This window comes from Tamandua tetradactyla, chromosome 24 (genome assembly GCF_023851605.1).
Source record: "Tamandua tetradactyla isolate mTamTet1 chromosome 24, mTamTet1.pri, whole genome shotgun sequence".
In the NCBI taxonomy this organism is placed as follows: Eukaryota; Metazoa; Chordata; class Mammalia; order Pilosa; family Myrmecophagidae; genus Tamandua; species Tamandua tetradactyla.
In genome coordinates this window covers 22,249,291-22,264,935 of record NC_135350.1, presented here as the reverse complement: position 1 = coordinate 22,264,935, position 15,645 = coordinate 22,249,291, and the positions used below count along the sequence as shown (strand labels likewise).

Sequence of the window (15,645 nt, the reverse complement as noted above, 5' to 3'; positions counted from 1 at the left end):
AGAGGATGTTTGGTTAATATGGAATTTTTTATTCTTTATGTGTTTATTCCTTCAAGTTTTCAGAATGAGCTAAATCTTTTCTTTTTATAACTACCTGATAATCAGAATTATAACTTTGTGTAATTACCTTGTTATTCGGGGGTGACAGAGGTGGTGAGGGGGAAGGAGGTAGAGTAGAGGCAAAGAAGGTGGTAGGTGAATTAAACATGGTTATCTTCAGCTTTGCCAAAAAAACACCCTGTAATGTAAATTGGTAACAAAGCCATCAGTGATAGTAAAGGTGGCAGATTGTCGTGAAGTCTTAGTTGTTTACAGAAGTTTGGAATTGGAAGCTTTGTTTTTTAATTTGCTTTATGTGACACCTTTCTCTATTAGAGCTCTCCTTTATGAGTGATATATTTTAGAACAATGGAAAAAGTAAAATGTCTTAGAAAAAGACAGGAAGTAAAATAACATTTATCCAATGAAGGAGTCTGAGGGCATTTGAAAAATGTCTATACTGCAATTACAGAGCGAGGATGAAAGTAATAACGTGCTTGAAATCCAAAATTCCCGTTCCCTTTTGATAAGTCTACATTACCTTCTACTTAAAAATACTATTCATAACACAAAGATTAATATAATCAGTGTATTGCATTATCACTATTCAGTCCACATAGAGGTAAAGCAGTCCCCAAAATTCATTTTTGCATTAGTTTGGCTGTTGGGTAGAAAAAAAACCAATTTTGAATAATACAAAAATTAAATGTAATTTATGACTCCTGGACAGATGTGTTCAGAATGCTATAAACATGCAATCACGATTTCTTCTACAGTTTTTTGTTTTTTTTTTTAACATGGGCAGGCACCAGGAATCGAACCCGGGTCCTCAGGCATGGCAGGCAAGCACTTTTACCTGCTGAGCCACTGTGGCCCACACTCTTCTACAGTTTTGAGTAAACAAAAAAAGCATCCTTTTTTGAATTGTTTTTAGATAACTGGAAAATTCTGTTCTTATTTTTACCCTCAATAAAAGTGAGGGAGGTGAGATATGAAAGCTAGGAAGGGTTATCATCATTGCTTCTTAGGATTGCTCCCTTCCTGGTGATTTGGAGAGGGAATACTGGACAGTCAAAGCTTGATTCAGGCTTTTACTGTCAGGAAAAAGCCATTTTAACCCTGAGGTCTGAGTACTGAGGGGAAAGAATTATTAACTCTGTGACCACTCTGTGACTGCAGAGTAACAAATAGACATTAGGAGATCAGGCTTCATTTTACATAATTTAAACTGGATCCAGAGGTTTTGTTACTGTCATCAGAGGACCCAAAAGGTTTTATATTCAGAAACTGGGGTGTCAGACAGACTACGCTTAACTATCACAGACCTGAAAGAAGGAAAAGGCTGCAATGCAGTCCGTCTCCATAGACTCTTAGATTAGGTATGACATGAAGTTGACCTAGATCCTCTGGAATCTGGCCCGCTTGGGTTATCTCTACTGTGGATTCACTGAAATATGAAAGCAGAGTCTGCCGTGATGAGGAAGGAGCCACAGGGGCATCAGTTTGGTGTGTTTTAGCGTGGGTTGGCCTCAAAAGCTGTACACCAGCCTACAGTATGCTGCTCTTACATGCACCCTGGTTTTTCCTTTTGACGTTTGGTTTTGCTCCCACATAGATTTTATTTAAAGAATTATGTAAAAAAAAAAACACAACAAAAAACAGTTCTCTTCATTTACCAGTAGAGAACATTAAGTATTTCTTTACTGTGCTACTCTGTCCTTTAATTGGGAAACTTGGAATATTTTGCAAATAGTCTACTGAACATCATCTTTATTCCAAGCACAATGTAACATAATTTATTCACCACAATTATTGTGTATTTATAAAAACGTATCTTGGCAGATTTGAATATTTTTCAATATCTTAGCTTCCTAACTAAAATGGTATATTGTAAGGACTCCCCTGAATTTTCCTGTAAATTTTAGTGCTAGATGTGATTTCAGTAATTCTAAAAATGAATAATAGGATCCTCCTTATAACCATTTAAATATTTTTGGACATACAACAACATGAGCATGTGAATTTGAGAAAATAAATCATAATGAGAAATCGACATGTGTGACTTTTTCCTCAGTAATCCTGGAATTTACTGGAGAATATAGCAAAATGACATTCTGTGAATTTGAGAAAATAAATGTTAATAAGAAAGCTGGTTTAATTTTTATTTTTAAATGATGTCTGTTAGGTCTTAAAACACTTTACCTGAACTAGTTTAATTGCCAGATTGCTCCCTAACTCATTCAATACTTTTTGGGTAGATACTAAATACCAACACATAACATCATAAAACATCACCTAAAATAGTAAATTTATGAAAAATTCAAATGAAAACAATCCAAGGCCCAGTTTGTGAAGATACTTACAATTCACACACTAGTAGTAGAAATATTAGCCACTGCTATTTAACTAATATAATTAAAACCTTTGAGACTTTCCTCCTGTTTACGAAAGTATCTTGGGCAAAAGCAAAGTTAACTTTGTATAGGAACAACTAGATACAATATAAAAACAGAATTAGGGCAAAATTCTAAGAGAGCATAGCAACTATCAATCAAAGTATTGGGAGACTATCCATTAAAACAGTTTTTTAAATGCTTACGATACCCAAAAATTCTACTTAGTTATATTTATTTTAAAAAGATGTATTTTTGTTGCATCCCTTTGCATTTTTAAATGATGCAGATTGAAATCTTATTTTTGTCTTAATTTTAGGTATACTTTATCTCCAGGTTTAAAAGTTGCATATACAATTCAATTTTTGGTTTGCTTTCTGGAAAACAAAGTTAGTACAGAGTTAGTTGTTTGTTGGTACAGAGTATTAAACTAGATGGAGCTTGGGTGAGAGAAAGTACCAACCCAGAGAACTCTTATTTCATAAGGAATTTCCTAGTGTGCTTCTCCGTGTAATAATTCCTATGAAGTTAGTTTCTTCATTTAATTAAAGCTTAGATATGAGCAGGTGTTTCCCTTAAAGAATTCTTCAGGAGATCCTTCCCATTTGTAAATACCAGATCTCCCCCAAACCAAAGGTTCTAGGCCTTTGAATAAGTTTCTTCTCTAGGCCTGTTTCTCCTTGAAGAGGTTGATAAAATTTTCTTGCCTCTTTTCATCAGCTACTGTTGACAAGAGGTACAAATGCACCTGCCTCTACACCATGCTTCACCACAACACCAGTGTCACCTAAGACACTCCCTTACTAAAGACTTTCAGTGGCCCAAGGATAAGTTTAGACTCCTTTGAATGGCACACAAGGCAGTATGGTCCCTAATATTTCCCAGAATCACCTCCTCCCACAGCATTACACCATATCTTCTTGATTATCTTTATGATGCCATGTTCTAGCCACTTGGGATTGCTTACTCTCTTAGAATACTTTGTGTTGTTTCAATTCCTGCTCCCTTTTTAGGGCATGGCCACTCTGTGTTTTCTCTTTGCATCTTTCACACAGATAGGGCCTGGCACATGAGACACAGCTGGTGTTGACTGCTTGAGGAAACGTGGGAAAAACACATGTGGTTGCCTTTTTCCTAACGCTGTATGAATAAATATGTGAAAGGCTATACCACATGTATAGATAAGATGAAAATAGGAATGGAAACTGTCCTCTTAAAATACCTGGCTATTTATTTGTAAAATTGAGTAAATGAACCTGATGCTTATGAAAGTGAGGAACTCTTAGAAGTACATGATCCTAGAAAACATGAAAAAACCTGTGCTCTAAACTTTTCTTAATGTTATAAATCAGTAATGAACTGAATGTCAGTATACCTCATAATTGATTTTTAACATTCATATATTCCCAGCCTTTCTTTTCTTTTGAAATATTTCTTTTCAAATATTAAGGAAATGTTTACCATTCAGAATTCCTATCAGATCTCATATCTTTCAAAAACAGCATATTGTCTTTTCCTTTTCCTTTACTAGGAAGCAGTAGCGTGGCATGGGAATATTAGTTCTGGTTGAGGTGGAGGCAGGAGTTAAGATTCTATGGGAGCTGTTTCCTTAGTGCTCAAGGAATTTCCTCATCTGTACAATAAAGAAGCTGGTCTATAAAACATTCGAGGCCATTTACAATTCAAATTGTCCATAATTTTATTAAGAAAAAATATTCCTTAGATTGAGAACGGCAACCATTCTCCATAAAAGAGGATTGGCTCGCAAATATGGAGGCTCTCCATGTACCTTTTAACTGTTTATTACCACCTCTTCCTAACTCTCCTTCCAGGAAAGAAGGGAGCAACTTGAGGTTTATGTCTCTTCCATCAATTCTATTACATGTTTCCATAATTCTGATGAAAGAAAAGTTGAGTAGAGAAAAAACACAACTGCAATTTGGAAATTTATTTCTGGATTCACTTACTCAGATTGTGTTCTTTATTAGAATGGATGAACAAGGATAAGGCATATCTATTGCAGCTTGTATTTTACTAATAAAACGGGTAACATTTCCTTTGTGCTATGTCTCTACCTCTGGCAATGACCAAGAGATGGTTAATGGTGCCTGATTAGGGTGGTTCAGACTTAATGTTTAAACTTAATTCTGTGATAAATTACTCAATCAAACAGGAACATAAGTACCCTCATCCATTTATTTACAGAAATACAAACAAAATTTAAAGATATAACAACTGTTACAGGGGGAAAATATTTCTGAGTACAGTTACTCAGCCATTAAAACAAACAGAGTTGGTTCTCTCCAATTCTTTCCCATATAAACCACCTCAGTCCATTTTCATAGTTATTGGCTAGATGTGATTTAGCTTATGTTTAGCTACTGTTTAGAATATATATTATTAGAAAGACTTCTTAATGTATATTTTCTGCTGACTCAATGGAGATAAAAACCACCACCACCCCCATTTTTTATTTACCCCAATTTAACACATCTCTCTGATTCTTGCATGCCCACTTTGGTCTCATTTTCTGAAGTTGGCTTTGACTACTCTTTGCTAAGGATGTTTGTGTGCTGGTATGGGTGGGTCCTATAGCTCACTCATTCCAGTGAAGGCTTCAGCTTTTATTAATTAATTTTTGAGAGTTCATATCCTTAATCTTAAAGAATACTTTAAAACAATCCAAAAAAGCAAAGCACACGGCAATACAGCTAACTGTATTCCTTCTTAGCTATTATTCATAACAAGGAAATTAGAGAAAATTAGAGAATCTCCCTTTAATAAGAAACACCACAAATCATGACTAACCCTTTGGAAATTAGAAGGCAGTAAAAGCCCTGTGGGGAAAAAAATTATTTGCATTTTCTGAAGTCAAGATGCACTATTATTGGTCTCTTTACTAATAACAGCTCTCTTATCAGTAAATGAAATGATGAAATAAAATGGATATATAATGTAAAAACTCTAAATGTGTTTATAATTCATAAATTATGCTTGCATAGTAAACTGCTTCAAAACATAGTAAATAAAATAAATGAAATCTTGGGCAAAGAAGATTCAACTTCTGAGAATTAATTTTTTTTTGCCCAGTTGTCAGCCATTTACTTTCATTAACCTTGTTACCTCAGGCAGAAACACACAAACAAATACACACCAGCTATACTCAAGTCTTTCCTAATCAATCCAATGGACATTATTCTTGTTCAATTTCACCTGATTTTCCAGCAGAATTTAATTTGTTGACAACTCTCACTTTCTTGATAGTGAAACTAGTTTTTTCCCTAGCTTCCATGAAACCATATCTTCCTCCTTTCCCACTCACTTCTTTAGCCTTTCCTTCTCAATATCCTTTGCAATCTCTTCCTCGTATGACTTAACAAATAAATTTTGAATTTATCAAGTTTGGGTTCTTATACCTTCCTTATTTCTTGAGTTAACTTACAAGATATACCCAAATGATGTTTCCTTTTAAACACTGGTCTTTCACTGTTTTCTAACTCAGTAAATGCATCATAAATACCATTTAAAAGCCAGAAACTTAAAAATCTGCTTGATACTTTCTGCTCCCTCACTCTGTAAGTTCAGTCTGCCACCAGCCATTTCAATTTTTATTCACTAAATGTTGCTCACCCCTCTGTATCTCTCCAGTTCCAACACTTCAGTCCACCACTTTTCTTCTTCTTTTTTTTGCATGGGCAGGCACCGGGAATCGAACCCGGGTCTCTGGCACGGCAGACAAGAAGTCTGCCATTGAGCTACCATGGCCAGCCCCACTTCTCTTCTTGCCTGAATTACTACCATAGCCTTTTAACTGGATCCAAAACATGTTCTTTTATCCTCCTGCTACTTATCTTAAGTTCATTGTCTGAGAGGTTCTTTTAAAAAGGTATATCTCAGCATATAACCTTCTTGCTCAGTTATATCAGTGGATTCCTTTTGCTGTATAGATAAATACGAAATCTTCGCAACATGAACAATATGGCCTTGCAGGGACTCTTCCCCGTCCTTCTCTCCAGCTTTACCTCAGTCTTCTTCCTCTTCCTCTCCATTCCAAGTGTACAGTTTTGGCCTGTTGTGGTTCCTAGATAGTGTCGTGTAATCTCCTACCACAGGGCCTTTCCATAGCTCTTCTCTATACCTAAGACACTTTTGCAGTCTTACCTTCCCCCTTACCACCCTCACCCAGCTAATTTTTTTTTTTTAAATATTTTTATTGACAGAACAAAACAACGTACAAGCACAAACATTCTTAGCATATGAACATTCCATACTTGATGTACAATCAATGGCTCACAATATCATCATATAGTCATGTATTCATCACTATGATTATTTCTTAGAACATTTGCATCACTCCAGAAAAAGAAATAAAAGAAAAAAAGAAAAACCCATACATACCATACCTCTTACCCCCCCTTTCATTGACCACTAGTATATCCATTTACCCAAAAATTTTAACCTTTATTCCCCCCTTTTTTCTATACCCCTTAACACTCCCTTTCGTTGATCACTAGTATTTCTATCTACTCAATTTATTTATTTTAACATTTGTTCCCCCTATTATTTATTTATTTTTAATCCATATTTTTTACTCATCTGTCCATACCATAGATAAAAGAAGCTTCAGACACAAGGTTTTTCACAATCACACAGTCACATTGCAAAAGCTATATCATTATACAGTCATCTTCAAGAAACATGGCTACTGGAACACAATTGTACAGTTTCAGGTACTTCCCTCTAGCCTTTCTCATACACCTTAAACTAAAAAGGGGATATCTATATAGTGCGTAAGAATAACCTTCAGGATAACCTCTCAACTCTTTGAAATCTCTCAGTCATTGACACTAATTTGTCTCATTTCTCTCTTCCCCCTTTCGGTCAAGAAAGTTTTCTCAATCCTTTGATGCTGAGTCCCAGCTCATTCTAGGATTTCTGTCCCATGTTGCCAAGAAGATTTATATCCCTGGGAGTCATGTCCCAATAGAGAGGGGGAGGGCAGTGAGTTTGCTTGCTGTGTTGGCTGAGATAGAGATAGGCCACATCTGAGTAACAAAAGATGTTCTGTGGGATTTACCTAGTTAATTCTTATTCATCTTCAAAATTTTAGCTCTGTCATATCTTCCTCATTGAGCCTTCTCTAACCTCAAACATCTCCATGTGTATCTCTTTTGTAACACTAATCACATTCCAGTTTGACATTTATTTGTGAGATTTTTTTAAAATTCACATCTGCTTCTCATTAGACTATAAGGTTAAGAAGGGCAGAAATACTATCTGTTTTGGTCTCCATTTTATCTCCAAAACCAGGTACAATGCCTGCCACAGAGGTGATCAATAAAAGTTTGTTGAGCAAGTGAATGAGAGGGTAAAGGAATTTTATACTTTCAATTTCCCAACATTTTGTGCAACACCTATCAAAACACTCAGCATTTCTATACCCGAACTATGAGACCAAGTCTGTTGTATAGCTTATCAATCAGCTCCTGAAACAACCCAAAGAAAAATTATAAAAATGTTTCAAAAAATCATGCCTTGATTTACAGAAGTCTTTTTGGAAAGACATTTCTTTTAATATAATAGTGCTATATGTGTTAAAAACATCTGTCTTGTTACATATTTAACAATAAGCTGTTACAAAATGTTTGCTAAAGGTAGGTGAAGGTGAGGAAAAGTATGGTTCTTAAGACAGCTTTATTCAATGCCTTCAATAGAAAGACTTGGATTTGTTTGTTGGCATTAATGTTGATATTAATATTAACAGCCTACATTAGTGTGTCTATGCAAGTTTGGTCAAATTAAAGACTTGAGTCTTCTTGACATTATGAAGTAACTGTGAAAAGTGGGTCAAGTTAAGAATTCGGCTCAAGCAAGCTTCAATTAATGGTCTGGGGGTATTTTTTGTTTATTTTTTTACTTTTATCAGAATGTTTTTATGTAAATTATGATTTTCAAGGGAGATGGCAGAAACATCTAGTTATCCCCTGTATTTTATTTCTTCTCTCTTCCATAGTATCTAAAGGATGCATATACTGACTCCCTTATGGTTAAGTCTGGTCATCTAAGTTATGGACAATGGTATGTCAGCAGAAGTGATAAGTGAACATTTTTGAGGGGAGGATGCATGGGCTGGAAATTGAACTTGGGTCTCCTGCATGTCAGGTGAACTTTCTACCATTGAACCACCTGTGAACCCTGGCACGTGAACATTTTAGATCACGTTTTTAAGAGATGGTGGAGTCATGCTCTTTTCCCCACCTACCCACCTACTTTCTTCTTTTGATTGGCTGGAATGCTGACATGGGAATGGTGAATGAATCATCTTGAACCATAAAGACAACTTGACAGGAAGATAAGATGAAAGGATCCTGGATTCCCAAATCCAGAGAGCCCCCACATCAGTCCTGAACCTCCTATTTCCAGACTTGTTTAAGCCAGTGTCACTTTCAGCCTTTGTTATATTAAACAAGCCTATACTCTAACTAATTTATAACACATAATTTAGAAGATATGTGTTATTAGCCTTAATTTAAGAATTTAGAAAGAAAAAAACCCAACTAATGCATTTGCTCAGTCAATGGAAAACCCAGCTCTGGGAGTCAGCGCTTACTGATAGATTTGTGCACTTCTCTCTAAATCATGATGGATTACATCTCATGAGTTGTTACCTATCTGTACCAAAGTGTTTACAGAAGAGGGAATTATTATTTATTGGTGATTTTATAAATATTTACTCATTTAAATCTCTGACTAATTCTGTCAGGTTAGTAATATTAAGGTCAAGTAGCTAATGAGCCCAGGAGCAGGCATTTAAACACAGGTTTCCCAGACTCAAAACTCATTTTCTTCATTTTATAATACAATTTCAATTTACTTAAAGCAATTCTATAACTATATGAATACTTAATACATAATATATTTAGATCATTTTAAAGAAGAATTAAATCATATTGAGTTTTATATTATTACATTCATTTTGCATATGTAATTATAGATAATCTGCAGTTCTAAGAAATATCTCATTCAGAACTTGAAAAAATTAGTCTAACAAGAGAAGAAAAATCTCTTTTATCTTAACTCTATTTACATATTGTATTTTTTTTTAATTAGTCTCTTGGTGTTTAGAACTCGTACAATTAAAAAAAAGATTTTGCACAACACTAGAAAGTGCTTGCTTTGCTCATGTACCTGTCATTTTTTTATAAGCTGCAGTAGGAAGATTTATTTAAGATATGTTAAGTAAACTATTTATCAAATTCCCCTTTAAATGGCTATTTTGGCTCTCTTTCACAGCGTGCATTATGAACAATGAAACAAATGACATTTTTCCTTTTACTGGTGAAACTTAAACAAGCATAACGATTTGTTATAAGAAGAAGAACCAGGCTGTTTTCAGCTCAATATTTGACTTTTCTTTTAGATATCTAAAGATAGTGAGTAAAATAGCACAAATATTTAATGGATTTTATCTCCTAATGTGAACATTTCACGTACAGTATTTGATTGAAATCATTTTTCTTATTAATCAAGGCTTTTCAATCTTACTATCTTTGTTGTTTTGTTTGTTTGTTTTCTTATTACCTTAGTATTCTATGACAGACCTTATAGGTTTGTTCATGCAACATCAATGTTACAGCGTTTTCCCTTACCAACCTGTACTGTTGAGGCTAACAAAGCCAGATTTTTACGTTTTTAATCACCATGTACCTAGAGGAAGCCATGCGAGTTAGTATTGGCTAAAGAGCCAGAAAGGAGCATCTTTGGAGCTTTTATTTTTCTGATAAAAAAGAAATATAATAGATCTGATTAGCATCATCTTGCTTTCCCCCTCCTACATACACACATGTCCCTTTCCTCCTTCTTTCTGGATAACATGAATATGATATTTGGAAGTACAATGGCCATCTTGAAAACATAGGTCCAAAATTTCTTCTTCCCTTTTCTCAAATACTAGTTCAGATTTTATTCTTCTCTCCAAGGATAGGGTATGATATGAAATGCAGTTTATTTAGAATGCTGAAGTTGTAAGTTAGAATACCAATTCTACCGCTTGTTAGCTGTGTGATTTGGGGTATAACTGAGTATTTTTGTACCATGATTATCATATCTATAAAAATGGGAATTAAAAATCTACCTGGGGTGCATGGGTGGTTCACTGGAAGAATGCTGGCCTTTCATGCGGGAGACCCAGGTTCGATTCCCAGACCATGCACCACCACCACCCCCCAAAAAAATTATACCAGGCAGGATGCTGTAAAAATTAGATAAAGCCTAGCATATCACACATACTCAATATGTGGTTATTATCATTACAACTTAAACTCTCTGAGTCTGTTTCATTGTAGAGGCTTATCTTATACCTACATCGTACATACTTGCACAGCACTCCAAACATTTCCCAACTTCATTCTTACTTTTCAAAAGTGTTTTAGCTAGTTCCTTTTTCTTTTATTGTAAATTTTAGAATTATCTTGCCTATATTTACAAAAAGTTTTGCTATGATTTGGATAGAAGTTGTGTTGAACTTAAACACCTATTTGAGGTGTAGTGAATAGATATATTCAATCCACCTGGTTGCTAAACACAGATGAGGATGAAAAGTAGGTTCTTATAGTAGTTGTACTTATTGTATTCATTAGCTCACAGCTTTGAGGCTAGGAAAAAGTCTAAATCAAAGTGTCATCAAGGCGATGCTTACTTTCCCAAGACTGACCTTCGGAAGTGGGCTGCCAGTGGTACTTGGTCCTGGGCTCCTCTGTTACATGACAATGCACATGGCAGCTTCTACTGACCTCTCTCTTTTCTTCCAGGTTCTGTTGACCTTAAAGCTTCTTGCTTTCTGTGGCTTTCTCTCTCTCTCTATGTCTGAATTTCACTTTGTTTATAATGAACTTCAGTACTAAGATTAAGTCCATCCTGATTGATTTGGGCCACTTCTTGACTGAAGTAACCTCTTCCAAAGGTCCGGTTTACAGTGGATTCACACCCACAAGAATGGATTAAGGTTAAGAACATGTGTTTCTGGGATACATAGCTTCTAGCCACCCAACTGTATCTCTCCATTTACTTAGATCTGCTTTGGTATCTTTCATCAGCCTTGTGAAATTTTCAGCCATTAAAAAATATTAGACAAGATATTAATCGGGGGAGTTTGAGCAGTTTACAGTTCTTAAATCAGGCAGCAGTCAAACACCACTTTGGTAAGGAGCTCCACTGAGAGAGCCAAATAGGGGGAGTTTATATAGGGCAAGCACAGAAGCAAGTGAAGAAATATTCTGATTGGCTGATGTTGAGTTTCCATAGATGCGGGAGGGGCCCTTACTGTGTCGGGTGCAGATATGCATTGATTATTATGGTACACTTGTCCATTCTGATAAACCATCTTTACTGGACAGGACCTGGTTTATCACCAGGTGTTGCCTCCCTGCAATTCTGTAGGGTGGATTTCATTGTTCCATTTACTTGGAAAGCCCCTATAGGTCAATTGCTTTTATCATCTGGAAAATCTTTTCTTGGAAAGGGGTCTCTTCTGACAATGCCCAATATAGGTAGCTACTTTATTTTACTTACAGCATACAAATCCTGTACATTTTGTTAGATTTATGACTAAGTACTTTATTAATTTAGCAATTATAAATTGTACTATATTTTAAATGTCTCTGTTCATGTGTTATTGCTAGAATATAGAAGTACAACTTATTTTAATATGTTTAACCAGTGTCCTGCAACTTTACTGAACTCACTTGTTCCAGAAATTTTTATTTTTTTGTAGAAACTTTGGGATTTTGTACATAGATAATAATGTCATATACAAATAGGGATATGTTATTAACTCCTTTTCAATATGTATACCTTTAAGTTCCTTCTCTTGCCTTATTGTACTGGCTAGGACTTCTACAACATTGAATAAGACGGGTGAGAATGGACATCCTTGTCTTGCTCCTGATCCTAAAGGAAAGCATTCAGTCTTTTATCATTAGTTAAATGGTAACTTCAGGTTTTTGTAGAAGCTCTTTATCAAGTTTAAGTTATTATCCTTTACTCTCGTATAACTGAAAAGTTATTTTTTGTCATAAGTGAGTGTTGAATTTGTCAAATGCTTTTTCTGCATCAATTGATATGGCATAGGATTTTTTTTGTATAGCCTCTTAAAATGGTACATTACATTATTGACTCTTGACTGTTGAACCAGCCTTACATCCCTGGAATAAGTCCACTTGGTCATGGTGTATAATTTTATATTTATATGTAAAACAGCTGGTCTGCTTTCTTCTCTTCATCTTTCATAGTCTTCTTATGTTTATATATATATATGATATAAAACATAAGGTTTTTACTTGGTTTAGCTCTAATTACCTAGAAGCAAAGGCCCATAATCCTAAATATCCTTTTTAAACAGATATTTTAAGTAATTTTCTCTTTTCAGAAGAAATACCCATTATAATAAAGTTGTTTACCAGGAATAAGTATACATTTATATAATGCCTTCAGATTTAAATATAGTTTATATTTATAACTATGCATGTGAATGACTATTTTAGTTAGATTTATCAATCCCACATTCCTTCCTATGACCCTGAAACAAATCTCCTGGAAAAAGTCATATACTTACTCTAAATATATAAAATATTGCTATTTTATAAAGAAATTTCTGTTTATTTATATTTAGAACTTTTTTCTCCTTTCTTTTTTCCAATGTTCTATTTATCTACATGGATAGAATATAAATATATAGGCATATATATGCATACTTGTGTATATATATATATTCAAAAATATGAAAGAAGACCCCTATATCACAGCCTATGGAATAATTAACTTAAAATGGATCAAAGACCTAAATATAAGAGCCTGAACCATAAAACTCATAGGAAAAAAAAAAGTAGGGAAGCATCTTCAAGACCTAGTGACAAGTGGTAAAAAAAAAAATGAGTAGTGTATTCTTGGTAAAAAATAGTATGTATATATATATATATATATATATATATATATATATACATACACATACATATTAGATATATATATAAATTTTCCTATAGACAATAATACCAATATAATTTCATCATTTTGTTGTCTTAATTGCATGTAAAGTTACTCAATAACTAAAATCTTAAGATGGTTGTCACTATTTTTTACCAAGAATACACTACTCATTTTTTTTTTTACCACCTGTCACTAGGTCTTGAAGATGCTTCCCTACTTTTTTTTTCCTATGAGTTTTATGGTTCAGGCTCTTATATTTAGGTCTTTGATTCATTTTAAGTTAATTATTCCATAGGCTGTGATATAGGGGTCTTCTTTCATATTTTTGAATATAGATATGCTTAGGGTACTATTGACATACAGTAACCTGTACATATTTGAAGTGTGCAGTTTAATGTATTTGACATTATATAGCTTCGGTGAAACCAATGCCACAATCAAGAGTCTGACCATGTCCAACAGCCCTAAGAGTTTCCTCATGCCACCAGTAACCCCTCCATTCCTGCAGCTCATCCCCAGGAAGACACTGGTCTGCTTTCTGCCACTACCATCTGTATTTCCTAGAATTTTTTAATGCAATTTTATTGAGATATATTTACACACTAATCAAGCCATCTGAAGTATACAATCAATGCCTCAGAGTATCATCACATAGTTGTGCATACATCCCCAAGGACCAATTTTAGTACACTTCACTACTCCAGAAAAAAAATAAAAAGAAAACAGAAAACCCGTATCTTCCCATAGGCCTTATCCCATCCTTATTATTGACCCATAGTATTGATGTGGTATATTTGTTACTGTTGATGAAAAAATATTAAAATATTGCTATTAACTGTGGTCCATAGTTTGCAATAGATACATTTTCCCTATTATTAGCTCCTTGTGATAGTGTTGTATTACCACTCTATTTTAATCTTTCTATTTGAGTAACAATTTTATCAAACTTATCAGGTGTTCTTTGGGTTTTATGATTTATTTTAAGGAGAGGAAAAGTCTAACTTATGGGCATGTTAAAATTTCAATGTCAATGTTTTGAAAGAATGCTTATTTGTGAACTTGCAGCATAATTTAAAAGGAAGCATGCCCTGCAACAGTGTAAATGAACCTGTGGGACATTATGTGATGCAAAATAAGCCAGAGACAAAAGAGCAGAAATTTTATGGTCTCATTTAGAAAATACTTATAAGAGAATTGGGGCCGAGATTGTAGGCTCGTATAGCTGTCACATTTAGTTTGGAGCTGTAATTGTTATTTTTAGATTTTGGGAGGCTATGCTATATATATATGTAAAACCTGGTATTTCCCTGGAACTACGGGTGTGACAACTAAGATCCAGAGTAGGAGTTCTGTAGTTCTGAAGGCCATCATTGCCGCATCCAACAACTTTTAAAAAAAATTGAAAAGATAATCAGGTTTTAATTAGATATAAGAACAAAGCAGATTGGGTCAGGGCTAAGGTAAATCAGAATACAGGGTTAAGGAGGACATTATATTTTAGAACTTCACCTACTCTATGAGACTAAAGGAAGAAAGGTTTATTTTGTCCAGAACCTCACATTTCAGTAGCACATAATCTAATTCAATTGCCTGGATAGATAATGTAAACAACCCAAACACAAGGAGCCCAGAATAGGAATGACGGTTTGTAATTTTGTATAGCTTAATGTAATGCCTTGATATGTCCTAGAGTATGTTGAACAGCTAGTTAAAAAGTATTGGCAAAGTCCCTCGAGGGATGGGAGAAGAAAATATGGAACTATTAAACTTTACCACCAGAGACACCCCTAATACTCCATCAAACATTAGGGACTCCCAAGTGAATAGACCAAGCCCTTGTCTTGAGGCTTGCTCTTGTGGAGCTTATTTATGTAGCAGAGAGCTAAGCCTACCTATAGTTATGCTTAAGAGTTGCTTCCAGAGAACCTCTTTTGTTGTTCGAATGTGGCCTTTCTTTAAGCCCAACTCTGCAAGGAAAATCATTACCCTTCCCTCTGTGTGGAACATGGCATCTAGGGGTGAAAGTTTCCCTGGCAACATGGGAGATGACTCCCAGGGATGAGCCTGGCCCTGGCACTGTGCGATGGACAATGCCTTCCTGACTAGAAGGAGGAAAAGAATTATAACAAATAAGGTATCAGTGGTTGAGAGAGTTCAAACAGAGTTGAGAGGCTACTTTGGAGGTCACTCTTACACAGCTTCAGCTAGATATTGCTATTTATCATGGTTT

General features: G+C 34.8%; 1 protein-coding gene across 4 annotated transcripts in view; it reads left to right on the top strand.

Annotated features, from left to right (window-relative positions):
- BANK1 (B cell scaffold protein with ankyrin repeats 1) overlaps positions 1-15,645 on the top strand; it is a 327,436-nt gene that overhangs the window by 102,968 nt on the left and 208,823 nt on the right. The gene's annotated exons all lie outside the window — the stretch shown is intronic.